General features: G+C 43.4%; 1 protein-coding gene across 1 annotated transcript in view; it reads left to right on the top strand.

Moving 5' to 3' along the window:
* Positions 1-27,230, top strand: part of PPM1A (protein phosphatase, Mg2+/Mn2+ dependent 1A) — a 47,475-nt gene that overhangs the window by 1,299 nt on the left and 18,946 nt on the right. The gene's annotated exons all lie outside the window — the stretch shown is intronic.

Here is a 27,230-nt window from a genome sequence, read left to right as displayed (position 1 = left end):
TGCAGGGAGTAAGAGGTACAGGAAGCAGCTAGGGTATGGGGTGAGGACAGCTATGGCCGTTTAGAGGCAGCAGTGAATTCCTGCCTGGCTTTTCTCCCTCCCTCACTGGTGACTGGTGGTAATGTGAGTTTCAAAAGCAGGTAATGACAAAGCATCAGCATTGTCAATCAAAATCAGGTGATTCAGTGAGTGGCAGTTTTCTTTTTTAAATCGGCCAACATAAGACTTTTATGCTTCACAGTGTTTTAAAATAAATAAGCATGGTTGGCTAGGCATCTGATGCCCGGAGGCCTAAAAATCATGTTGTTCACACTGACAAGGAGGGAAAAGCCCATATCGGTTTCCATATTGCTGGTTTTCCAGGTAAGCATGGCTTCACAACACGAGTTAATCAGTCTACAGATGCCTGAAGAAAAAGGCCAAGTTGGGATTTGGTTGCTCTGTGTTCATTGTTCTTGTCAGCCCAGTCCTTTGGTGGTGACGTAGCGCAATGTCTGTTTCTTTCCCTGGAGGGCAGTGGTGGCAGCGGGGGTGGGCGAAAGACCTCCTTGGCTGCCAAGATTTATTAATAATGGTTGCAAGTACACATTTTCCTCCTCCAGCCTACCTTTAGCTCAGCAGTCTCCTATCGCTCAGAGAACCATTAATAAACGAATCTCGTTGTAAAGCACCCCACCCTGCTGAATAATCGACTTCACTAGGCATATACTTCTAAATCTGTAATATTTATAAAGCTGTCTGCTTCAGCGATTCCCTCCCTCCACCTAACTGCTTGTGGCTGACTGAAAGATGTGGGAAAGGGAGGGGGGGATTGGGAACCCAAACTAAAAGGGTTATGTAAATATACTGCCTCTTGTCATATTACAAATATTCAAACTGGGTGTGAGACTGTTGTTTTAAGGGAACATTGCATCACCACCCAGTGAAATATTGGAAGTATTTAAATAGCTCTTTTTTTGTGTCATCGTTGAAATTAGCTTTTTAAGTGATGTTTTACCAAGCAATTCTACATTTATTTGTCCTGCTTGTTATGGTTGGGTCTACTTCTATTCTGCCGTTCAGATTTTGCATCCAGAAAAGCCTAGGCAAATTCTTCCAATCAAGCTGATTTGTTTATACGATTTACATGTGCATACTCTATTTATGGTAGTAGTTGGGAGGGGGGAAAGTTATGCAGGCCACAGAAGTCCTACACTAGATTGCTTACATATCTCACCCCCGAATTTCCCAAAGTGTTGCTCCTCCATTCCCAAGCCTCCCATAACAACCATAAATGTTATAAAAAAGGGCTAGAGAGCAGAGGTTACCTGGCTGCTGAGGGCTGTGCCCAGGAGGCAGTCATGTGGGCTGCGCCCAGGAGGCAGTCATGTGGTTGTGTGGTGTGACTGCAGAATACACACCGCCCTGATGCCAAAAGTTTTAAAGACAGAGGTGCATATAATTCTGCTCAATAGGGGGTGTTTTGAAAACACAGGTTTGGGGATTGAACCCAAAGTGGAGGTGGAAATGGTTACCTGGCTGCTGAGGGCTGCGCCCAGGAGGCAGTCATGTGGTTGTGTGGTGTGACTGCAGAATACACACCGCCCTGATGCCAAAAGTTTTAAAGACAGAGGTGCATATAATTCTGCTCAATAGGGGGTGTTTTGAAAACACAGGTTTGGGGATTGAACCCAAAGTGGAGGTGGAAATAGCGGCAAGCGTAGGTGTTCCCAGTTGTTTGGTTGCAGTTACTTCAGTGGGACAATCAAGCTTCTGATTGATTAGTTATTTCGAGTTAATGTGGCTTTTCACTTGGATCGCCCCTCTGTGTTTATTAAGGATTCTCTGCTCAGGCATTAATTAGTCTGAATTCTATATTTTGCAGGCGCGAGTATCTTTTATGGGAATAATTTGTAACTTACCTAATGTCTTAAGTTTTCAGTCATGACACTCTTTTGTCGGTTTGTGTCTGTGATCTGGCTTAACCGGTTTATGCAGCTTAATGTTCTTGTTTTACAAAGGGCTTCTTCGTTACAACAGTAGCAAGCTCAAAATGTGACCTAGCAGTTTTTTTTCCCCCTGAGTCTGCAGACCAAGACTGCTGCAGTGCCTGTGCTGCTAAAGGCGTTGTCAGGCTCTAAGAATGAAATTAAGATTGTGATCCTCTTGGGCCTTGCCTATCCTGTAGAGCTGTCAGCTTTCTTTCTTTTCCTTTATAAAGTTGTAAGGAGCAGTAAACGCAAGTGCTTGGAAGCAAGATCTTGGGGTGGGGGTGGTGGAATATGTGAACATTTAGAGGCGTAGCGAAGCCAGGTAATTGTCCTCTCTGTTTCTGTTTTCTTTCAAGAGCCAGATGGGTGGAATATTTATACATGCAGATGACAGCTAGAGACTAATGTTAAACATGGCAAAATAATTTTAGAACTCTCCTCATACCCTTTGGAGCTGGGTTCGTGGCCTCTGCTGCCAGATCCCATGTGGCAGACTTTCTTTTTTTCTGTTTTAAATCTTCTAGACTTTTAAATTCCCTGACATGAAATATCTTTCTGGCATCAAATGTCATTGCCTTCAAACCTAAACAGTATGTTTAGGATTAAGGTATTAAAGGAGGACAGGAAGTCTCTATATGTCCCTCCATCTTTACCAAAAACTAGCTCTGGTTGAACCCCCCCTCCCGTCCAGCTTCCAGTTCTAAAGCTTCAGAGTGTGTCTGAATCCAGCTAAGCTTAGAATCTCCTGTGCAGGGAACATTTTTCATTAAAAGTTGATTTGTTTTGCATTTTGTTCCAATGATATGCTTTCAGAATCAATTTTTTATTACAAAGCGGTACAGATTATATTGCGACTATCAAAGCTTGGATCTCACGAAAGGATTTCCTACCACAGAGCATTCCTTTCTGTCTCCTCTGTCCCCGAAGCTCCTGGAAACATTCTCCTGAAGGTCCCCTGCCCTGGAGAGCAGCCTTGAGTGGGTGAGGAGAAAATCTTTCCATCATTGGAAATGCTGCAATGGATCCAAGTCTATTTGTTTTAACGTACGAAAGTGCTTGATGCTTGTTAGTTTGATTAGTTGTTAACTTGGTAGATATTTGAAGGGATGTCATGTTGGTGAGGGAGCCAGCTTGTTTTCTGCTGCTCCAGATTCTAGGACCAGGAGTCATGGGTTCAAGGTGCAGGAAAAGAGATTCCACCTAAACATCAGGAAAAAATGTCCTGACAGTAAGGGCTGTTCAACAGTGGGATGCACGACCTCGGAGTGTGGTGGAGAATCCTTCTTGGGAGGTTTTTAAAGAGAGGCTCGATGGCCATCTGTCAGGAGTGCTTTGATTGTGTGTTCCTGCATGGCAGGGGGTTGTACATGATGGCCTTTGGGGTCTCTCCCAACTCTATGATTCTATCATTTTATAACTGAGGAGCTGAGGTTGAAGGATAGTGCCTTAGCTGAAGGCCATACAGTAAATTTGTCATGTATGTGTCGACAGTGTTTTCCTAGGTCATGGGTCTGCAACCTGCGGCTCTCCAGTTGTTCATGGACTACAATTCCCATCGGCTCCTACCAGCATGGCTAGGGCTGATAGGAATTATAGTCCATGAACATGGCTACCAATCTTGATCCTCCTTGATCTGAGATTGCAAGTGCCTTAACAGACCAGGTGATCGGGAGCAACAGCCGCAGAAGGCCATTGCGTTCACATCCTACATGTGAGCTCCCAAAGGCACCTGGTGGGCCACTGCGAGTAGCAGAGAGCTGGACTGGATGGACTTTGGTCTGAACCAGCTGGCTTGTTCTTATGTTCTTAACATCTGGAGAGCCGCAGGTTGCAGACCCCTGTCTTAGGTCTAAAAATGATCTCTATCATAGTAGACCACATTGGCTCTTGTAATCCTTGTGCACTGGTTCTTTATGCATTTTATGTATATGTTCTCATCTTTTCAGATGAGTATGGATTTTACTAATCTATTCATCTCCATCTGTGTTTCAGTTTTCCTCAAGGGATCCAATAAAATAGTTGTTTAGAGCAAGTTATTTGCTCCGTGGAGAGGGTAATTATAAAGTTGGTCTCAATAGCCCTGAATTAATGTTATTGCAGTTTTAACAACAATGCAAATACATAGATATATTTCAGATGAAGTGGAAATGGAGCTCAACCCTGTGTTAGAAATGTAGAATTTCCAGCCATCTTAAAGCCATGAAAAAGATGAAAATTTGGGGGGAATCGGAAATATATGTGATAGTTCCCATCAAACCTAACTGTATTTTGTTTCTTTCACAATATAAAACACATTAATTATAACTTGGTAACATATGAAATTGTACAAATTGTCATATTTATGAAATTTAAATGGCACATACACCCAACATTAGAGAGAAAGAGTGGCAGACTGCTTCTTTCCTTGCCACCTTGACAGATATGTCTTAATTTTTGCCCTTTCTGAGACTGGAAAAAACAAAAATGTAAATTTTAAAAAATTGTGGTACGGACAAGCAAACGAACTATTTGGACAAAAATAGTGATATGGTAATGGTAAGTATGAAGTTCAGCCTATATCAAAACTTTATGACTTTGAAAACACTAGGGCATTTAAATTATCATTAAAACGTATTGATTATTGCCAAGAATAAGTAAATGAATAACACAGACATCCTGGTTCTATATTCATATGATTTTTTCCATTCTACATTTTTTCGTTCTACGTTTCACTTGTTTCAAAAACAGGCAAAAAATAGTACCCAGGAGGTTTCCCCCCAAGATTTCTCAAAATGGGGGAAAGGAGAGGTGGATCAGACCACTACTTAATTCTTCTGGGTTTTTTTTTGCGGGCGGGGGGGGGGGGGCTTTCACATCTTTACTCAAGGTCATACTTTGTACCTGCTGTTCTTGTTGTTGGAAGAATTAGCATTACACTGGGAATAGGAGAGTGTAAGTTATGTTCCTTTAGAGCCGTGGTGGCGAACCTTTGGCACTCCAGATGTTATGGACCACAATCCCCATCAGCCCATTGGCCATGCTGGCAGGGGCTGATGGGAATTGTAGTCCATAACATCTGGAATGCCAAAGGTTTGCCACCACTGCTCTAGAGCATAGGTGTCAAACTCCAGATGTTCATGGACTACAATTCTCAGCAGCCCCTGCTAGCATGACCCATTGGCCCTGCTGGCATGGGCTGATGGGAATCGTAGTCCATGAACACCTAGAGGGACTGAGTTTGACACTTATGCTCTAGAGCAGTGATGGCGAACCTATGGCACGGGTGCCAGAGGTGGCACTCGGAGCCCTTTTTGTGTGCACGCGCACACAGAGTTCGTCATGTGGGGGGCAGAAAATCACCTCCCCCCCACACACATCTAGGCTGGCCTGGGCCTCTGTGTGCGCACCGCACTGAGCAGGGAGGACTCAGCTGGCGGGCCTGGTGCCTGTGCTCGGGTGGCTGCTGCCCGATGGGGGCGCGCAGAGGAGGCAGAGATGCTAGAGAGGCACAGAGTGGTGCATGCAGGACTTGCTGGAGGCTAGAGCAGGCTGGCCCCTGCTCGAGCAGATGGGGTGGAGGAAGAGGGAGCCAACCGTTTTTTTCTAAACTAAAACCTCAGCATTCAGGTTAAATTGACAGGTTGGCACTTTGCGATAAATAAGTGGGGTTTGGGTTGCAATTTGGGCACTTGGTCTCAAAAAGGTTTGCCATCACTGCTCTAGAGAGTGGCTAGAACTCAGCTCTGCTTTCCTTTCTGTGTGGGATGAGGAAGGGAAGGGACTAGTGGAGATGTCCAACATCCTATCCTAAGAAACAGCAGGACAAAAACTCCCACCCCACTCACCCACCCATCTACCTACCTGTTCTTCCTTGTAGATGCCACTTCTTAGGTTGGCTTCTAGAGCTTCATCCTTGTATTCATTGGTACATGACTTGTTCCTGAGAAGGAATGTTCAGATGACTTTGAATATTGATTCAGTATTTAATTCATGAACTTTACTGGAATGATAGTGAAGATTTATTTGGTTCTTAAATGTGGTTTTAAGGCAGGGGAGTGGCAGAGCGCCTACTTCAAAGTGAAGTCTGTACATACGTATTCTCATTTCTCAAGAGCTGGGGAGCAAAAAACCTACACTTCTGGCTATTAGATGGGCACCATGATGCAATCAAAAGGTTTGGCTGCCCCTTACACAACTCTGTGACTCCATGCAACACTTGCCAGTATTCAACCACAGACAAGCAATAGGCTGTCCATTCACCAGCTTTCTGAGCTTGAGTCACAGTTTGTAATTTGTGATTCTTTTTAAAAAGTGAGGTTTCTTTTTATTACTGCAATATTCACTCACCTTGAACATTGGTGGGAGTGTTGTGAACAGAATATATCTGAACTGCTGAGTATTCAAATGTTGATTATCTTTAAAATTAATATGAATTCTCTGAGTTATAAAAGGACTGCAGTAGCATACCAGTGAAATTGAGTGGGTTAAGGTTATAGAATGCTAATACAGTAGAAATTATGTCCTATCCTGTGTGCTTTGTTTCGGCTGCCAGTTCCACAGATTTAAGTGAGATTGGTGGTGTTACCTGGAATATGGTGAACATGTTCCAGCCAAACTTGAGCATGTTTAGCTATAATTGGGGGGGTGGTGGTGGTGGTGGTGGTAGTCCATTCTTAATTGTCCCATTGAGGTAATTGTGGCTTTAAAGTACATTTGATGGAATTGTATTAAGTGGGAATAATTTACTTCCACACATTTGCATCAAAGTCAAGCTGGATACAGAGCTAGGGATAGCTGGCTAAAGAGATGATGAACACTTGCTCTTTTCCAAAGCCGCAAGGGTCTTCAAACTATGGCCCTCCAGATGTTCGTGGACTACAATTCCCATCAGCCCCTTCCAGCATGGCCAAGTGGCAGGGCTGCTGGGAATTATAGTTCATGAACATCTGAACATATAATGGGGGGCATAGTTTGAAGACCCCACCTTGAAGGTATGAAGGATGGCAGCGAAGAAGCATTTGAATTTATACCCGGCCTTTCTCTCCTATAAGGAGACACCAAGGCAGCTTACAAGCTCCTTTCCCTTCTTTTCCCCACAACAGACATGAGGTATGTGGGGCTGAGAGAGTTCTGAGAGAATGGCGGTTAACCCAGTGTAACCAAGCAGGCTTCATGTAGAGGAGGAAATAATCCAGTTTACCAGATAAAAAAATCTGCCACTCATGTGGAGGAGCAGTGAATCAAACCCTGAACTGGTTCATGGGCCTCATAAGCCTTTTCAAGAGTCTGGACGTTTGAAGCTCCTGGCCTAGACTGCAGTTCTGGCACAGTATTAAATGTGTATGCTTCCCTTCCCCTTACAGTATGTTGAGTCTTGAAACTACTCTAAAAGCTTTGAGCCTGTGATTCAAGTGTATGCCCAGTATGTCCAAAACTTAGATATAAATTGTTTCAAATCAGGATGTAACTCCTCTAATGATAGTTTCCTGGACACGAAACAGGATGAACATTGTACAGTTTTTGCGATGGTTTTTACAATTGTATAGATTTAAACCAACATCTGACTTGTAACGTAGGCAGCTAATGACTACAATGTATTTTGTTTGAACAAGACCAGGCTCGGTTGTTTGCAAAGGAGAGCGAGCTTATCCTCTTGGAAGTGCTATCTATGTCTTATCAACTTATGCAGCAGTCTACAGACACAATAAACATGTTCGGAGTCAAAATACAGTGCAAAGGTAGAACTCTGCAAAGTTTGTATAGTTGCTGTCAGCACGGTGTAAGGAAGAAGCCGTTTAGTCTGTCTGTCATGGTGATCCTAGAAATAATTTAGTGAACGGAGAAGCGTTCTTAAAACTTTTCAGTAGTACACGTCCCTTGGGAAACATCGTTTGACCCACACCTCCCATGAATCTTCCCTAAACTTTAGACAGGGTGAGTTTGCATTCTCCTGGAGGCGACTTAGGGCGTCTTGGATGGGTGTTTCCTCAGGCCTAAAAATGCAAACCCAGTGCTCTCGAGTGGACTAAAAATGCACATTCACTGAAATGAACACAAACGCTTCTGTGGAAATAAATGTTGTGCCTTTAAAATACTGATAAACAATTTGTAGTTTGGCCTAGGAAACTGTCTTTCCCTTCCCTGGGGAGGTGTACTCCACAGATGGAGTACTCCAGGATTAGAGCTATGGCGGGAAATAAATTGAATCATTCTACGTTCAAATTTGGGGCTGGTTCACAGGTTACCTGCTGCTCTTCTCTCTTTTTGTGTGTGCAAGTTACCTATCCACACAAGCAATATATAGCATTTGAAGCAGGAACGCTGAAAAGTCACCTGGGAGGCATGTTTTGTGTTTTCAGAGGTAGAACTTGCTGGGGGGGGGGTGGTGGTGGTGGTGGTGGTAGTCCATTCTTAATTGTCCCATTGAGGTAATTGTGGCTTTAAAGTACATTTGATGGAATTGTATTAAGTGGGAATAATTTACTTCCACATATTTGCATCAAAGTCAAGCTGGATACAGAGCTAGGGATAGCTGGCTAAAGAGATGATGAACACTTGCTCTTTTCCAAAGCCGTGTTAGAATGTTCGGGGGCATATGGATTTTCAGCCAATTATATATGTGTATTGCCCTTGCTGGATACAGGCAATATTGTGCTTTGTGCACCGTGTTTCCCCGAAAATAAGACAGGGTCTTATATTAATTTTTGCACCAAAAGATGCATTAGGACTTATTTTCAGGGTAGGCCTTATTTTAGGGGAAATACGGTACCTTCACAATTCATAAAGGCGGGCTCTCGGCAGCCCCGTTGCTTCCCTTTCACGTGTGATGCAAGCTGCATCCTCATTGGCAGGGAGCACCCTGCTGAATCACACCATCCTGATCTGTAACTACCAGTAGGGCTTATAGTTTAAGCCTCCTCCAAAAATCCTGAAAAATCATGATAGGGCTTATTTTTGGGGAAACACGGTAGCATGGATCAAAACTCAAGGAAATGTTCCTTTGTCAGTTCATGCTGTATTATGTGCAGTTTTTGTAAAAGGGACTAGTCAGTCCTGAGAGAAGCAATGCCTGAAAACTAAGCAAATACTAACTTTTAAAATCACTTTAAATCAAAGTGTCTGTAAATATTCTGTAACGTTTCAAATGAAGATGTTGCGGAAAGACGTATGAGAATACCGTATATACTCGCGTATAAGTCGACCCGCATATAAGTCGAGGCACCTAATTTTACCACAAAAAACTGGGAAAACTTATTGACTCGCGTATAAGTCGAGGGTGGGAAATGCAGCAGCTGCTGGTAAATTTCAAAAATAAAAATAGATGCCAATAAAATTACATCAATTGAGGCATCAGTAGGTTAAATGTTTTTGAATATTTATTTCAAAGAAAAAACAGTAAACTGGCTCTGTAAGTGGAAAAGAGGGTCAACAAGAACAATATGGTATCAACAATAACTTTAAAAGTACAAAAACCTTAGCTCAACCAGCAACCAAGCTAAAAGAGTTAAAATCCTCCAAAACTGGATTTCTCATCATCATCTGTATGTCCAAATGTAACCCAACTTAGATTTTAAGAGGGATATTATCAGAAATGGAAAATCTACTATTAGCTTCCATTGTAAACAATGGGGGATGGGGCATCCCCTTTGGGGGTCAATAACTTTGGATCCCCTGACCCAAACTTCACCAAACCTGGCTGGTATCATAAAGAGACTCTCTTGATGAAACCAGCCTGGTTTGGTGAAGTTTGGTTCAGAGGGTCCAAAGTTATGGACCCTCAAAAGGGTAGCCCCATCTACTAATAGATCCCCTTGAAAACAATGGGGAATGGGGGCACCTCATTTGGGGGTCCATAACTTTGGCCCCCCTGAACCAAACTTTACCAAACCTGGCTGGTATCATCAGGAGTGTCTTCTGAGGGTACCCTGCAATTTTGGTGTCGCTAGCATAAAAACTGCACCCCTTGCTGGCCGGCAAAGTAAAAACACACAAAAATTTTAATGACCCGCATATAAGTCGAGGGGAGCTTTTTCAGCATTAAAAATGTGCTGAAAAATTTGACTTATACATGAGTATATACGGTAATTTGTTATCCAGGCGTGTATCATATAGTCGCCTGCCCACATTTCCTAGTGAGATCATCCTTTGTTTTTGCCTCCTCAGCGATTTTTAAGTCAGGTTTTTAAAAATACGATAGAATGAAAGGTAACAATATTAAATTGCTACTGGATTCCTAAATTATTTCAATTTCCTGGATACTGGAATCACCAAAATTGATATTTCAAGGAGAAATTTGCTGAACTACAATGGAAAATGTCTTCAAATTCTTAGGCGCTTCCTGAGATTTTGGGAAGTTCGCTGGGCATCCTTGGATCCCTCACGTGCTCTCAGCTTGACCTACATCACAGTGGTGTTGTGAGGATAAAATGGAAGAGACGAGAACAATGTTGCTTTGGCAGGATATAAATGTAGTCCATAAATAAAATCTTCAGGGAGTCAACCAATGGGAATTACTTTTCTGTGAGGCAATCAAGTTAGGTGGGCTGTGTCTTACTGTATAGGTCAGCTCCTTTTAGAAAAATCACTTCATCTACAGAGGATTTGAGCATTCATATGTGAGAAGAAATAGTAGGTCAGCAGTAAGAGCCAAGAGAAGTGTTTTTTGGGGATGGGGGAGCGGGGCGGGAGGCTGCTTCCTGAGTTCTAGAGGGTTGGGAAAGAATTTGTATTAAAATGTGAGAGCTTGTAGTTACTGAGAAAGCACTTGGACATTGAAGAAGCCTCGTGGAACTGAACCCAGAAGTCAAAAGCTCCATGGTTTGTTATCCATATTTTTTGTACTCCTTCAGTTCCTCATCTGTTGATTTCCTGAGATACACATCAGAATTTCTCTACCCTGACCTGGATAGTCCCAGGCTAGCCTGATTTTGTCAGATCTCAGAAGCTAAGGATGTTTGGCCCTGGTTAGTGTTTGGATGGGTAACCTCCATGCCAGTGGTTCTCAACCTGGGGGTCGGGATCCCTTTGGGGGTTGAATGACCCTTTCACAGGGATCGCCTAAGACTCTCTGCATCAGTGTTCTCCATCTGTAAAATGGATAAATGTTAGGGTTGGGGGTCACCACAACATGAGGAACTGTATTAAAGGGTTGCGGCATTAGGAAGGTTGAGAACCACTGCTCCATGCAATACCAGGGTTGTGACCTGAAGGCAGGAAGTAGCAAACTACCTTCATATGTCTCTTGCCTTGAAAATCCTAGAGTGTCCTCATAAATTAGCTATGACTTGATGGCACAAAAGAAAAAAAGATTATGAAACTACATTTTCAAATGTGTCCAGTGATCAAGCACAACATTCTTGGAATAGAAATATCCCTGTTTGGAAGCATTTTGACTGCAGTGAACACACAGTTCTTGTGTGGGACAGTCCATATTTTTTTAAAGCATTACACTTGTAACAAAGCTTAAAACTTACATGATAAAGTGAACATATACTAAAGTGGACGTGGCTATCCATCTTTTCCAATTTCTACCTTTGTCTATTAGATGGTAATACTTGCTTGAGAGTAGATGATGTAGGTAAAATGATATATCTTGTCTTATTTTGACTTTAATTCAGCTGAATATTACTCTGCACATTTTAATTTATTTTTAATTTTGTTTCCTGTTTCTTTACATTAATACCCTACCCTTTACCGTGGACGCAGGGCAGGTTACAGTAAAAACCATACAGCTGTAAAATCACATCAATAAAAATTCATCAACAATAAAGCCTCATCCTAAAAACCCAACACAATCTAAAACCTCCATACTCTCCCTACCCACCCCAACCACCTGCAAAAAGGAGGGGTCATGTCAGGAGGGCCTGTCCCAGGGTGGGGGTGGGGGTGGGGGGGTGGGGTGTCGGTCAGCCAAATTTAGAAGTATGTAAGAAATTCCACTGGCTTAAAATACCTAGTTCTTAATTTCACACATTTGGTTGGTTTTCTGGACTGAGAGCTGGAATATTGTGATTCACATTTATTTGTCATTGCTGGGGATATTTTAGGCTAGAAAACCTGGCAGCCGATGACAAAACGTACTTCTCATGACTGGTAATCCGTTGTTAAGCTGTAGAGGGAAAAGCACCTAGTTAAAACATGATTGTCTTAGCATAGATTAATACCTTATTGGATCATCTGGCCACTGGATAGTTTAGTGGGAGATATCGTTTTAACCTGCTTTATGGCCCTTGTTAAGTGAAATGAATGCGACAGTGCATTGGACTTAAAAACAAAACTGCTGATTTCCCATTTTTCGCTGCATCATTAAAAGAACAGTTGTGTTAACAGACATCAGACAATTGTAGCATAGTTCATGGGCTTGATTGCTGTCCTAAATGCCCAAAACTAATTTTTGAATTTCATTTTTGATAAACTTCCTGTTATTATTAACTATGATTTACAGCTACATCAATGTTGTAGTTTTCATATTGTGTAGAAAGTGAAATCAGTTTGCTTGATTATGAAGGTGTTAGAACAATGATGGCAAACCTTTTCGAGACCGGGTGCCCAAATTACAACCCAAAGCCCACTTATTTATCGCAAAGTGCCAATATGGCAATTTAACCTGAATACTGAGGTTCTAGTCTTGCATGCACCTGCCGCTCTGCCCTGTACTGCTCCAGTGCCTTCACCCCACCCCCTGCCTCTGCCCCACCTGCTCGAGCAGGGGTCAGCCTGCTCTAGCCTCCAGCAAGTCCCGCATGCACCGCTCTGCGCCTCTCTAGCATCTCTGCCTCCTCTGCCCCCTCTCAGTCATCAGCCACCCGAAGCACAGGTACTAGGCCCGCCAGCCCTTCCTGCTCGCTGTGGGGCATTGTTCCCAGCGGCCCAGGCCTGCCTAGGGGTGTATGTGTGTGGGGGGTGTTTTTCTGCCCCCTCCCCACATGATGAACTCTGTGTGCACGTGCCCAAAGAGAGGGCTCTGAGTGCCACCTGTGGCACTCGTGCCATAGGTTCGCCATCACTGTGTTAGAAGTACTTAATGTATAAGTAAAATGTGTTAGAGAGAGATAGCTAAGTATTTTCAAAGGCTTTCCTGGCTGGAATCAACTGGCTGTTGTGGGTTTTCTGGGATATGTGGCCATGGGCTGGTAATTTTTGCTCCTCCTGTTTCTAATAGTTGAAACTGCTGTATTCTGCCAGGGGATATATATACTGTTTTGCTAGGAGTGATAACTTACCTTCTGTTAGTTTGTGTCATCATCTTGGTCTAAAAGTAACCTGAGAGAAGTCGCACAAATTTGCCGTAGTGGATATAAATTATATTACATGATGAAGCATTTGCTTATGTGTGACCTGAAGCCAGTCAGAATGTACGCATGTTAATCTGTTACTTTGCTAAGCAAAACAGCTACAACCTTTTTAGTCTTTTGTATGAGAGCAATGCTGCAGTTCCTTGATCATTGTGTGTGCCCTTTGCCTTTTGTGGCTCTGCATCCTTTTAAAGATGGGCAAAAATGGGAATGTGGTTGAACCGCACGTTGGTTTTATGATACTTTAAACTTTTTTCCTAACACCGAACGGGTGTTTTGCTGCTGCAGGACATTTAACTGTACGTGTTTTCGAAAAACTAAAACCTCAATATCTTCTTTTGTGAATTGGAAGGCGGCCAGGAAAGCTGGCTGGTGATTTTACATATGTTATCTTCTACATAAACACATGAAGCTGCTTCATATGCATTCAGGACAATGGTCAGCATTGGCTTCTGTAACTGACAATAGCTCTCCAGGGTTTCAAGTTACTCACATTACCTTCTAGTAGTTGAACCTTTGAAGTGAAGATGCTAGGAAGTGAACGCTGGGGTCTTCTGTGTGAATAATAGATACCCTGCTTCTTAGTTGTATTCTCACACCCATTGTAAAGAATTAATGTGTATGAGATTTGATAACTTCTGGATAAATGCCACCATTTCCCTTAATTGCTATTTTTAATTTGTCATGTTTTTTTAATCATTCCTTTTAATCCTGAGACATAGTCCTTTAGCTGCATTCCCCTCAGCACAGTGTTTCAGGTGTGAGTATCATGAATGCTCTCTTGAAGTATTTGAAAGTGTGTCACAAACACCCTGTGAGGTAGGTGGGGCTGAGGGAGCTCCGAGAAGCTGTGACTAGCCCAAGGTCACCCAGCTGGCGTGTGTGGGAGTGCACAGGCTAATCTGAATTCCCCAGATAAGCCTCCACAGCTCACGTGGCAGAGCTGGGAATCAAACCTGGTTCCTCCAGATTAGATACATGAGCTCTTAACCTCCTACACCACTGCTGCTCCAGAGGAGAGGACTTGCAACAGTGGGTTTAAATGATGGACGGAAAGACACCGTCTTGATATTGGGGGAAAACCTTTTTATAGTGTTAGTGGTTCAGTGGTGGAATCGGCTGCCCCCCTCTAGCAATCTTCAAGCAGCGACTGGACAAACACTTATCAGGGATGCACGCAGCTAACTTGAGAGCCAATGTGGTATAGTGGTTAAGAGCAGGTGCACTCTAATCTGGAGAACCAGGTTTGATTCCCCGCTCTGCCACTGGAGCTGTAGAGGCTTATCTGATGAACCAGATTAGCGTGTGCACTCCAGCGCACGCCAGCTGGGTGACCTTGGGCTAGTCACAATTCTTTGGAGCTCTCTCAGCTCACCCACCTCACAGGGTGTTTGTTGTGAGGGGGGAAGGGCAAGGAGATTGTAAGCCCCTTTGAATCTCCCTACAGGAGAAAAAGTGGGGATATAAATCCAAACTCTTCTTCTTCTTGATGACCTATGTGGCCCCTTCCAAGCTCATGGGTCTGTGATCTCCTGGATGGTGGGGGCCGTCTTGTGGGTTGTTCACCACCACTCGTCAACGAGGCAGGAAGAAGCTTTTGGTCACTTCCTGTAGTTGGTCGTGGCCATTTTAACCCCATCTTTCTTTTTTATTTAAGTTAGCTCTTTCCCCTCTTGCTGGTTTTCTGATTTTGATGTCTTCAGACATTTGATTGGCTTTTTACGTTTAGCCGTTTGCTCTTCCTCCTTTGTCATAAACATTTGTGATGGCATGCAAGGGAGGGGGAGGGAGGGATAGGGTGGCATGCAAGGAGGGGAGGGAGTGGCATGCAAGGAGGGGAAGGACTTTTTAATTTTTGTTTTATCCTAGCATGTTGGCAGGGGTTGCTTCCCCTACACTTTCACTCAGTGCCTGATAATTGACCATATGAGTCTTCACAATCTTGAACTCCTGTTGACATAGGACGCTCTACATTGGGCTACCCTACTAAAGTGTCTTAATGCCTTGGTTGTTAACAGACCGTGATCTGCTTGTTGTATTGCTGTTCTCAGCTGACTTCCCATTTTCTTCCAGATTCAGGGTGGTGGCTTTGACCTATATAAACCTTTTTGTGATGCGACCAGCTTACCTAAGAAAATGGCTTCCAGTTATTGCCTCATTATCTTTTGGAGCAGTTGAGAACACCCTTCTAATTATTCCCTCTAAATGTCATGTGCGGAGAGCAGAAACATGTGTAAACATGGCCGTAACTTAATTTGCCGAGAACTTGTCTGAGCCGGGGCAATCCAATACATCCCGGAGAACTCCACTTCATCATTGACCTCTGCGAATGGAACTGGAGTTGGTCAACTCGGCTAGTTCTGGTTGCATTCGCAGAGCTCCAAAGACCTCTGGCTGCTGCTCTGCCCTACAAAAGACTTATTCTCAGTTCTTAGATTGCTGAGAATGAATGCCAAGATTTGTCTTGGAGCGCTGGGGAGAGAATTAAAGAGGAAGAGAGCATGGGAGTGGGATTGTTACAGGGCAAAGATGCATTCTGAAAAGAGATGTGGGTAAAGATTGTGTATTGTTGATTGAATTGCTGATGTGTTCATGTCATATTTGCTGAACAAAGGCAGAAGTTTTGTTTATTAAACAAAAGCAGGAGAATCAGTGAGGGGGAAACAAGAAGCATTCAGAATGAGAGAAAGCCCCTTAGAGAATTTCTGAAAACTGCTGCTTGTGACTGTACAGGCATATCTTTGGAAACTTTACGTAGTTCCCCATTCCAGTTAGAACACATTTCCCCCGATGCTTGAAAAATGCTTTTTGGTGGCAAAAGAGAAAAGCCGTCAATTTTTCCTCTGCCTTCACGTTTCTAGGATGTTTCTACTTTCACATTTATAGGGTTTTATTTTTGTCCCCCCCTTCCCCCCCCCCACAATTTTTATTTAGGGGCAGAGTTACAGAGTGGTTACAGAATAAAACTGCCGGAGCTGCAGTTGAAAGGTGAAGTAAAATATTAAACTCCTCCCCCTTTTTCATCTTGCTCCCGAAAATCACCCACCATACCTAAACTGCTGTTACTCCACCTGCAGAAAATTTGTGCGCACTCCTACGTTTCCTCCAGTACAAGTAAAGGCAGCTTGAAGGGTAGTGTTTATCAGCGCAAAAATGGAGCTTAAGTAAATAGTAGCCCGGGCAGCTGCATCCTGTTTAAAAACACAAAAAAGTTGGTAAAAATGATATATAATGTATAATTCTGTTGTGATCTTGTCAGACTTAGCGTTGCTGCATTCCATGTCGCATTCTCCCTCTGTGTTGGTGCCCCTTTATGTATGCTTCACATCAGTTGTGTGGGTGACAAGCATTGCATGGGGGTTACCTATAGATACACCTGCAGAAATGTTCAAGTTCCTTTTTCCCTCTGAGCTCAAGGTGGATGATTCTCACCATCCAATGTGACAGGAAATCTTTCCCCTTCCTGTTTGGTGGAATCCCCCCCCCCCCCCCCGGCTCCTCAGGTGCTTTTTTGCCTCAAGGGGAAAAGCAGCTATCTAGTTTGCCTGTGTTCCTCAATTCCTTGCCTTTTTCTCTCTGATCCTTTTCATTTTGTGATCCATTTCTGGTCATCCCCCCCCCCCCCATGTCTTCTCCTTTCCTTTAGCCTTCTTCTTCCTCTGTTTCTCTGTCAAGGCACCCTAGCTGGGGAAGGAGAATTGACTGCTGGCGCTTTAACGCAGCTTGCCCCATCCAGGCTTTTTTGCCTTTTTCTGGTCAACATACACAGAGAGGCCAATTCTGATTTCCTCTCTGACAACAACATGGAGAATCCCATCATGCCAGAAGTTTCTTCCAACTCGACGGGTTCACCTTCTCAGGCAGCCTCAGTCACGGTCACCATTTTAGCCCACCAGCCAGAAAACCTACAAGGTACACAAAATGGCCACTGCCAAGGAATCCTTCCATTCCCGAGTCTCCAGGAGCTCTGGTAGATTGCAGGGTCCAGCAAAGGACTTCAGGGCTGACTACAGCTGTCCTACAACCATTTCAGGAGTACACACCACCGCTTTCCGGGAGGGTAATGTAGCTGTAACCCAGTTTCCATCCTCTCCACTGGATTTCCTTTCCTTTGTGAAGAGACCTTAAGAGACTAGTTCAAGTCTCTCATTAGACGGGATCCCCAAACTGGAATCCTGGACCCCTAGCCCTCCCTCCCCATCCCCTCCTCATTGGGAGACCACTCCCAAAAGACCTGTTCCTGGGGAAAGAGAAAAGCATTGGCTGACTGAAGCTGCCCAAAATGGCCACATGTTAGACCCCGTAGAGACCCTCGTGACTCACCTGAGAGTGAGGCAGAATCCAGAGAGACGGGCGAGTTCCTTTCAGATAATCAGCAGGGTTCTGAGGAACTCAACGTCCCTGAACAGGATGCTTGCTTTTTAGATATGACGATTATCAGTACTTATTGTCAAAATGCATGACTGCCTTATAATTGAAGGGTCCCCAGCGGGAGGAGGACCAGCCCAAGCCTGACATCAGAAAAACACAAGGAGGACCAAGATTTTTTTTCCCCCAAGTCGGTACCATCAAAAAAGTTTTCCCCTTCCCCCAGTTCTTTGAAACCCAACTCAGGGTGAAATGGGAGACACCCAATGGTGGGATTCAGCAGAACCAGTTGTTAAAATGGTGTTTGTAAACAAACAGTGGTTAATTTATTTGAATCCCACCACTAGAACCAGTTGTTAAATTATTTGAATCCCATCACTGGAGATGCCTATGGCTAATAGGCAGTTCCCTAATTTTGTGAAGCTGTATACGCTTCTTGCTATGCAGAAGAAATTCTACAAGTACCACTCGTGGATGCCTCAGTGGCTATGCTCCAAACGGCTGGACTCCTGCTGGAGGATGACGAGGGCCATATCAAGGACAGGGGCTGATGGGAATTGTAGTCCATAACATCTGGAGTGCCAAAGGTTAGCCACCACTGATCTAGATCGATGCGCTGACCTGACTTCCTGAAGAAAGCACAAGGCCATTGCCATGACTATCTGGGCATCTTCCACTGCCTCCGTTGTATCCAGAGCTTCCATTGTATGGGCTCATAAAACGATTCAGCTACTGGCAGAAGAGAATCGTCATCTCCACAATGGAGATCTCGTTTCCTTAAAGCTGTATCCTTAGGGTACAAAATAGAATGTCTTTGGCTGCCACCAGATTGGATATTAATCTCCCCCCATCACTAAACTGAGTCAAAAGAAACAGAACCCTCTCTGCAATATGGCATCTACTGGACATTTCAGTGATTGAGCTGGTGCCACCTTCCGGAAGAGGAGAAGGCATTTACTTGATATTCTTCACTACATGATTGTCAGATTAAGATCTTTCCAGATGGAAACTCTGAGGTCAGTTGCAGAATGCCTCCAACCCGGGGAGTTCCTCAAATCAGTCGACCTGACGGAGGTGTAAGTCCATATCCCTATCTTTCCTGGACACCAGAAGTTCCTCTGGTACTATGTGAACAAAACCCACATACAGTTCAAGGCGTTGCATTCGGGCTGTCATCAGCCCTGAGGGTTTTCTCTAAGTAGCAGGTGAATCTTGTAGTTCTATTCAAACAGAGCTACATTCACCTCCACCTGTACTTGGACAAGCTGCTGATTCAGTCATCATCCCAGCAACTTTTGGAGATCAACACTCAGTTCTGTCTTGCCTTCAGATGCACGGATTAATAGTCAACTTCAAGAAAAGTTCCCTCGTCCCTATGCAGCTCCTGGAGCTAACTTGTTTGCTAGCACGGCGTGCGAGTTTTGCTGCGTCACCGTGTCTTAGTATAGAGTGTGAGCGAATGGTTAAAAGAAATTGCCTTGATGCAGAGGCTTAAGATACTCTGTTGATCTTGTACCGTGATGACATTGACCATATAGTCCTACGCTTTCCTGTCTGAGGGGTGCTTTTAAAAGCTATATTTACTCTCCGGTGTTGGCAGCCTCCACAAAGCATGCATGCAATCACTGGAATAGCCTTTGTAACAATTTGTCATCACGTCGCTTTATAGCATGGCAGGCAACACTAAAAATATTTGGGGGGGTCTTCGTCACATCCCTTGTATGTTACTTTTAAAACTCTGGTTCTCATCTCCCCTACCAGCCAATTCTGAGACTGTGGGTAGTTTATTTTTTTTTAAATAGCTGTCTAAAAACTTTCTCAGATAATATCTGATGATTTATCCAAATCTCTAGCGCTGACATCATCGGGACTGTATTAAAAGAACATGTGTCCTGCTTCCATAAACAAACCAACGATAACATTGGACGCATCGAATGGTTTGGTTGTCATGGTGTAGATATGATGTCTGAAAATACCTTCTGAAAACTTTTCCATTACTGTAACCTCATGAGGGTGTTTTCGTTTTCCTGTGCCCGCCGGTATGGGACTGCAGTGAGGTTTAGGAAATCATGTAACAGTTTACACAGAAACTAGCCGCAAATAAATAGTTGTGGTAGCGAGGATATGTGTGGACGTTCTTGTGAGCATCTTGATAAAGTTTGCTTATTAGTCTTTTCACCGTGCTGCCCTCTTTGATGAACAGGAGAGGTGTTTCTTGAAAATAATGAGGGCAGCTGGGGGAAAAACTGATTAGTGCTATTCCAGCAGACATTTTTAAAGCATTTCTGCATTCACTAAGGAGCAGGGGCAATTTTCATAGTTTTTTTTCCCCTCTGGCAGCTCAAAATTCCCCTCAGAAATTTTGCTTCTGAAGAGACAGGTGATAGCTTGGGGAGGGAAACAGCTGAAAATCACCTCTCTTTCTATATCTTGGAAAATTCAGATTGTAAAAAAATGATAAATACATCTGGAGTGGGGCTGACAATATAAACCCTATGTAAAAAAATAAAAATTCTGGAAAATCTGACACCACAGGGGGACAAAAACCCTGTAATGTGAGGGGGCGGAATTGAAATATGCAATACTTTCATGTCATCCTAAATTGCTTTTGCTGATTTAACAACAAAATGAATAATTTGCAGCCTGCCCAATTAAGTAATTGCATTTGCTTACATTCATCTCTTGCTACCTGTCTTTTGCTGTCATCTTTTCCCCTTCCTCTGTTTTCCCCAAGGTTATATAAACTAGTTTGGTGCGCGGAACAGTCTCTTGTGTATTAATAACAGCATCACGGTCATATGATGATAACTTGCTTATAATGGGAATATACTCTGTATGACGTGTGTTTATTATAGGCTAAACTTTGACTGTAGCCTGCCTGTCTTGCACAATAGTGGCAACTCTGTTTTAATCGCTAATACGTGCACGGTTCTGATTGTATCTTAGTGTTCTCATAGGGCCGTGGTGGTGAACCTATGGCACTCCAGATGTTCATGAACTACAGTTCCCATCAGTCTCTGCCAGCATGGCCAATTGGGAATCGTCCATGAACAGCTGGAGTGCTGTAGGTTCGCCATCACTGTCATAGGGAAATGAGGAAAGAGGATTCCCAGTAAATAATTGAACACACTTTTCTTCAATAGTGTATATGACATGTATACAACTATATGAGATGTACCAAACTGGAAAATTTAGAACAGTGTGAGAAATCGCTGATTAAGGACGTCCCTGCAAAAAATCCGTGTAGTCTATAATTTGAATTATAAGTAACTGTGGTCCAAGGAATTGGCAGTGTGTCCTTACATTTTGTGTTGCAGAGTTTGCCCTTCAGAAGCTGTCTCTACTATGCTCTTTTAAAAATATTTTTATTAATTTTCTCATACATAATTGACAAAGAGGAAATATAGCAAAAAAAATTTAAAAATACAACTACCCATAAACTGTAGATGTATTGGCTCTGATACATTGGATCTCAAAGTTACAGCACTAATATCATTCAGAGAGAACATTGCATAGTTGTAAAATACATTACCTTCTAACCTTTAGTTCTAAAATAGCAATATTAAGCCGTTGCATTTATAGTGTCTCCCTTTGCACCATTTTTTTCTTTTCCGGTTGACTATTAATACCTGAATCATACATTGTTTTGGAACAATTATCTCAGTGTTCACCAAGGAATTTATGCTATCTCATTCCTCTTACATTTAGACAACAAGAATTCGATAATCAAACTAGGTTGAATATTAAGCGTTGTTTGGTTTAAAAATAAAACCGTCTGTTGACAGGTCAAATAATAAGATATTTGTTGTGTTTAATTACAGCCCAGTAAAGACTAGATCAGTACTACCTAACAATCATTGCGAATGTTCTCCTCCCCACCCTCCAAGAACTTATATCGACTCCATCCATATCAAATTTCAATCAAATATGACAGACGTGTTTTGCCCACAGGGACATCCATAAAGGAAAAAAAATGAGAGTTGAGAATGAAGACAGTTTGGCTACGTATGAATGCACATATTCCAGAACTGAATCCTGTATTGGAAAGTTGCTTCCATCTTGCACTATGGCATGATCACCTGCAAAGAAAAGAATTTATTTATGCAAACATATTTTTTTCCTTGAGATAATTGTAGGGAGATGGGTAAGGGGAGTGATCTAGATTAATTCAGTCTTCGTACGGTAGCCTTCTGAAGCACCATGCCAGATCGCATAGGGAAAGAAGCCTCTCTTCCCTACAAGAGATGCAATAGACCAGGGTTGGCCAACCTGTGGCACTCCAGATGTTCATGGACTACAATGCCCATCAGCCCCTGCCAGCATGGCCGTCCCTGCAATAGACTTTGGTGCCGTCATGACCACTCCTAGAAACAAGTAACCAGTGCTCTGTTAATTAGTCCATGTTGTGGCTTAATTGTTGTTTGACTGTTGTGTGTTGCCTGGGCTGCATGGCCATGATCTGAGTTTTTGATCCTGATGTTTTGCCCGCATCTACGACTGGCATCTTCAGAGGCCTGTCATGGGAAGGTGTGTCAGAAATACCTCTTGCCACGACACGCCTCTGAAAATGCCAGCCATAAATGCGGACAAAACGTCAGCAGCAAAGACCATAGCCACTCAGCCTGGAAAACCCACAACAAGCAGCTGATTCTGGCTGTGAAAGCCTTTGACGAAACGTTATTTTTATGTATTGAAAATGTTTCTATCAGGCCTTTCAGCCCTAGCGTGCAGCACGGTGAAAAGCAAAGAAGCAGCCTGTAAGATTGATTTCCGTTTTGTTCGTTGGGCAAAATGTGCCATTTGGCTGGTGCGCAGGAGCCTTAAGGACAAGCTGGATTTGTGTAGATCCCCTGCTATATATACCCCACTCGTCTCAGCTTGTGCTTGTCCGTTGCTGATCTGTGTATCGCTCTCCTGTTAAAGTGTGGGAGGAGCCGTTACCCCACAGGACCCTAATTTCCTGCTTCCTGTCATCATCGAGTGCTGTGAAGGTGCAGAGGCAGTTTTGACATACAGAAAGGATTGAGCAGGAGAAGAAAATGGTAGCTTGCTTTGTATAATCTTTCGGCTGTTCCCAGACATCACAATAACCCGAGTCTCTATCTTCGCTTGTGCCTGACTTACCCACTGCAATTAGTATTGCAAGCGGCTTCTTGTTTCAGCTGCGTTTGGAAATCCTAATTCATTGGCACCGCCCCTCTCACTCCCCTGCACACAGAGCAGCAGAGAAAGCCAGTAAATGCGGTGACATTAGGCTAACCATGGAGCGTTTGTGGGACACACCCCTTCGGTTATGCTCCTTTGCCTGCCCGTGCTGACTCACCAACCAGAACTGTGCAACTTCAGCTTCTCCCAAGGGCATGGAGTGTTGCTTAAGTGCTTGCTTTTTATTCAGTCAGTCAACATACGCAACAGAAATCCCTCCTCCTCGCAAAACACTAGGTCGGATCCCATGACTCTGGTGTGCTAACAGTGGAGCCTTGTTTCAGTGGAAGAGACAAAAGCTCTTTGCCTATTTGAACAAGTCCATTGTTACAGAAGACACACCACACTTCCACATTTTACGCTCCCCCCCTAGAGGTCTGCCATAGACTGTTGTGGGTTTTCCAGGCTGTGGGGCCATGATAGTTTTTGTTCCTTACGCCTCACCCACATCTTTGGTTGGCATCTTCAGAGGCATGGGGAAATCTGTTTCTACCGTAGAAAGAAACCCATCTCACCATTGACATGCCTCTGAAGATGTCAGCCATCAATGTGGGCGAAACTTTAGGAGCAAAAACTACCAAACTGTGGCACGTAGCCTGGAAAACCCGTAACTGCCAGTTGATTCCAGTCGTGAAAGCCTTCGGCAATACTATCTGCTGGAGGATTATTTATTTATATACTTATATATCAGATTTAATATACTGCCCCATCCTGAAAGGGCTCTGGACGGTGTACGACCAATAAAACAATCACATTAAATTATGATCAGGGAAACAAACATTTTAAAATACCAGTTAAAACGTAAATGACAACCAGCTCCAACCTCCGACCTCAAATCAGATGATGACAACATAAACAATGGACCCATTGGGTGGTCGGTATAATGTGGGCGAGCCCCCAGGGTGGAATATGGGGCACAGGGGACACCTCTAAATCTAACTAAGGAGTCATACTGAAAATAAGCCCTATCATGATTTTTCAGGATCTTTGGAGGATGGCTAAAATATAAGCCCTACTCCACAAATAAGCCCTGCTGGTAGTTACAGAATGGTATGATCCAGCAGGGTGCTCCCTGCCAATGAGGATGCAGCTTGCATCACACGTGGTGGGGAAGCAACGGGGCTGCCGAGAGCCCGCCTTAATGAATCGTGAAGGTACCGTATTTCCCCTAAAATGAGCCCTGCCCCTGAAAATGAGCCCTAATGCATCTTTTGGTGCAAAAATTAATATAAGACCCTGTCCTATTTTTGGGGAAATACGGTATGTTCTACTCCATCCCTGAGTAGATTTATATTTGTCATCAGCCGTTGTCTGCAGAAAATATATTTGTTAAATTGGATGCTGAGCATGAGAGCGAACATCCTGGATTCTTGGTTGATGTTGCTTGGAATCCTGGGAGAAAAGAAGGGATACAAATGTTTTAAGTAAATGTAATAATTAGGTCATCTAAAAAAAAATTGTTGCAGGCACCTAGGATATTGTCCGGGATATTGTCCGGGATATTGTTGCATCTCGTAGGCAGGGCTGCTTCATGCTTCACGTGCTACATGGAAGGGATTTTTCTCGGGATAGCATGACATTTGGTTCCATCTGAAGATCATGTACTTCACTTACATGAGAACATGCAAGTCTCACCGAATTTGTGGCCTCCAGATACTGTGGCCTGCTGGATGTTGTTTTTTTTAAATTTACAACATTGATTAGTCTCCTTAATCAAGATACATAAAATAATAAAGAAAAAAAACTTCAGCTATGAGAAGATACCCAGTCAATTCTTATATAACATATTTGTGCTATTTTCTAATCCTACACCTTAATAATATTCTAATACAGTAAGCTTCATCTAATATTTTTACCTTTCCCTTTACATTTGTTAAATAATCTTCAAGTAGCGTTAACTAATTGAGCTCACATAACTTCCATAAATGTTCCAATTTCTTTTGGATGTCTCTTCGTCTTCTCTTAATTTCCACGTCAGTTCATGCACTTCCATTATATCAAAGATCCACTTCTCCCAGTCTTTCATGGAGGGTGTTTTCTCAGATTTCCAAAGCTTCGCTATCTCTAGTCTTGCCGAGGTGATCAAATATAGAGAAAGAGTATCATCCTTTTAAATTACATTATCTGCCGTTACGCCGAGAATTATTTCAGGTTTCATTTCCATTTTTTAATTTAAAGATTTTCTCAGTTCTACTAATCACTTACTAAACACCTGCTGGGTGTTTGACAGCCCCACTGTTTGTAAAAATCAACATATGATAAGCAAACAAGAATGGATTATTTTGTTCAGCCTTTGTGGTAGGCAACATGTGGGTCAGGGGGGTAGGGGCAGAGGTGGGATCCAGCAGGTTCTCACAGGTTTCTGAGAGTAGGTTACTAATTATTTGTGTGTGCCGAGAGGGGGTTACTAATTGGTGATTTTGCCACGTGATTTTTGCCTTAGTTACCCCCCTCCTCCGCTCCTCAGCAATAGTGTGCAGAACTTGAAGCAATCTAGCAGGAGGTGCATCGGCGTGGGTGGCAGCCTGCACCTGCGTGCATTTGTTTCCGTCCCAAGGACCGGCGCAGCGGCTGTGTCCTTGCCACAGCCCCGCCCAGCAATGCCCCGCCCCCAGAATGCCTGGTCACGCCCCATCATGCCCCGCCCAACCCCGTTGGCTCTACGCCACTGTTTGAATCCCACCACCATGGGAACCTGTTACTAAATTTTTTGGATCCCACCACTGGGTAGGGGCTGTACCAGCCAGTTATCTCACAGGGACATGAATCATTTTTAGGTTAGCTCTGAGGTTTCTGCACAGATAGGTCTTAGCTGCATGTACAGACCTAGCAGAGATCCCTGGAATGCACTGGGATGTTTTTGTGTTTTGAATAGAGAGATGATTTTCCTGGAAAGAATCATTTAAGAATTCATATAGTTCTTACTTTTATCGTTTTATATACTCAGTTTTTGAAAAAAATGCCTATGGGTTCTCTGGTTAAAGCTGACGAACCTTTTGATTTAATGTTGGCGTTCACTTGTCTTATGAGGTTTTCCCTCCCAAACTCAGTGTAATGGCCATATGTCAACCCCCTCCCCCCCCCTCCCCCCCCGGACCAGTAACAACTTGCTTGGAGGGTTCAAGGAATTCATTCGTGGCGAAACAGCTCAGCAAAAGAGAGTTCTGGCAAAATGGCGCCAGAATCAGTGATAATATAATGTAAACCCCCCCCCCCCCCATGAGAATAGAGTGACAGTCAGAGACCAGGCTGGGAAGTTGTCTTCACCGCAAGGAGCCAAGGGTGTCCAGCTGATAAGCACCTGCAGAGGCAAAGGCACAAAGCAAAGCCTTTTCCCAACACTATTCCCCCTCCCGTGGCATCCTGACCCCATATCTGTATATCAGTTATATATCTTGAAGGTTGGACAGTATAATATATCCTATGTAATGCAAAAAGTTTATCTTAAGCGAGACCACATATGAATTGTGCTTTCCATTTGGGGATGGTCAAAAACCTTTAAAAGGCTGTGGTGGAGGCAGCTGTCCAAGCACATGACATGCTTGAGCCAATCAAATCTGACTTCTATTTGTTGAGCTATAAAAGGGAGCATTTGAAATATTACTGCTTGACGCAGCAAATAATCGAGGGAGCTTTATTTCTGCACTGTGGTTGGTGCTGAGGCTTAATTTGTTTTATGTTCACTGTAAACATTTTGGTAAAAGTTGCATTTGCAATGTAAACTCTCCTCTTGCATAGTAACAGCTTAAATATTTATAAAATATAGCAAGTATGCTTACGAGTGCAATCCACAGTGGCAAAATAACTCGGCTCCAAGTTACGGTAGACTGTATGCATGATTCCTCTTTGCATTGATACTTGTTGCCGAAGAAGAAAAGAGTTGGTTTTTAAACCCCTTTTTCCCTCTACCGTAAGGAGTCACAAAGCAATTTACAAACTCCTTCTCTTCCTCTTCCCACAACAGACACCTTGTAAGGTAGGTGGGGCTGAGAGAGTTCTGAGAGAACTGTGACTGGTCCCAGGTCGTACAGACAGTGCCACCCTACTGTCTCCGTTGAGGAATACAGTTCTGTTTTAAGTCTTCCGCTTTTCAAGCGACATGCAATGAAACCAGTAGTTCCCAACCTTTTTTTCACTCCTGTACCCCTTGCACCCTATTTCCCTAAAATTGTACCCCCATATTAGAAAAGACATGTGGATTTGGGGGAGGGGAAGCTGGGTGAATGGGAAGGCATTATGTTTGCCATCTGCTTTGTGTAATCCTGCAGTGTATAGGTATCGGCGTTACTGTACTATTTTAATTTTTGTATGGTTTTATTTTCAAAATGTTTTGTATGGATTGTATTTATTGACTGTTGTGACCCGCCCGGAGCCCTGCGGGGCTAGGGCAGGATGTGAATCCAAAATAAATGAA

Source organism: Sphaerodactylus townsendi, linkage group LG02, assembly GCF_021028975.2.
Source record: "Sphaerodactylus townsendi isolate TG3544 linkage group LG02, MPM_Stown_v2.3, whole genome shotgun sequence".
NCBI lineage: Eukaryota > Metazoa > Chordata > Lepidosauria > Squamata > Sphaerodactylidae > Sphaerodactylus > Sphaerodactylus townsendi.
The sequence above is the reverse complement of the archived record's forward strand: the minus strand, read 5'-3'. Positions and strand labels throughout refer to the sequence as shown.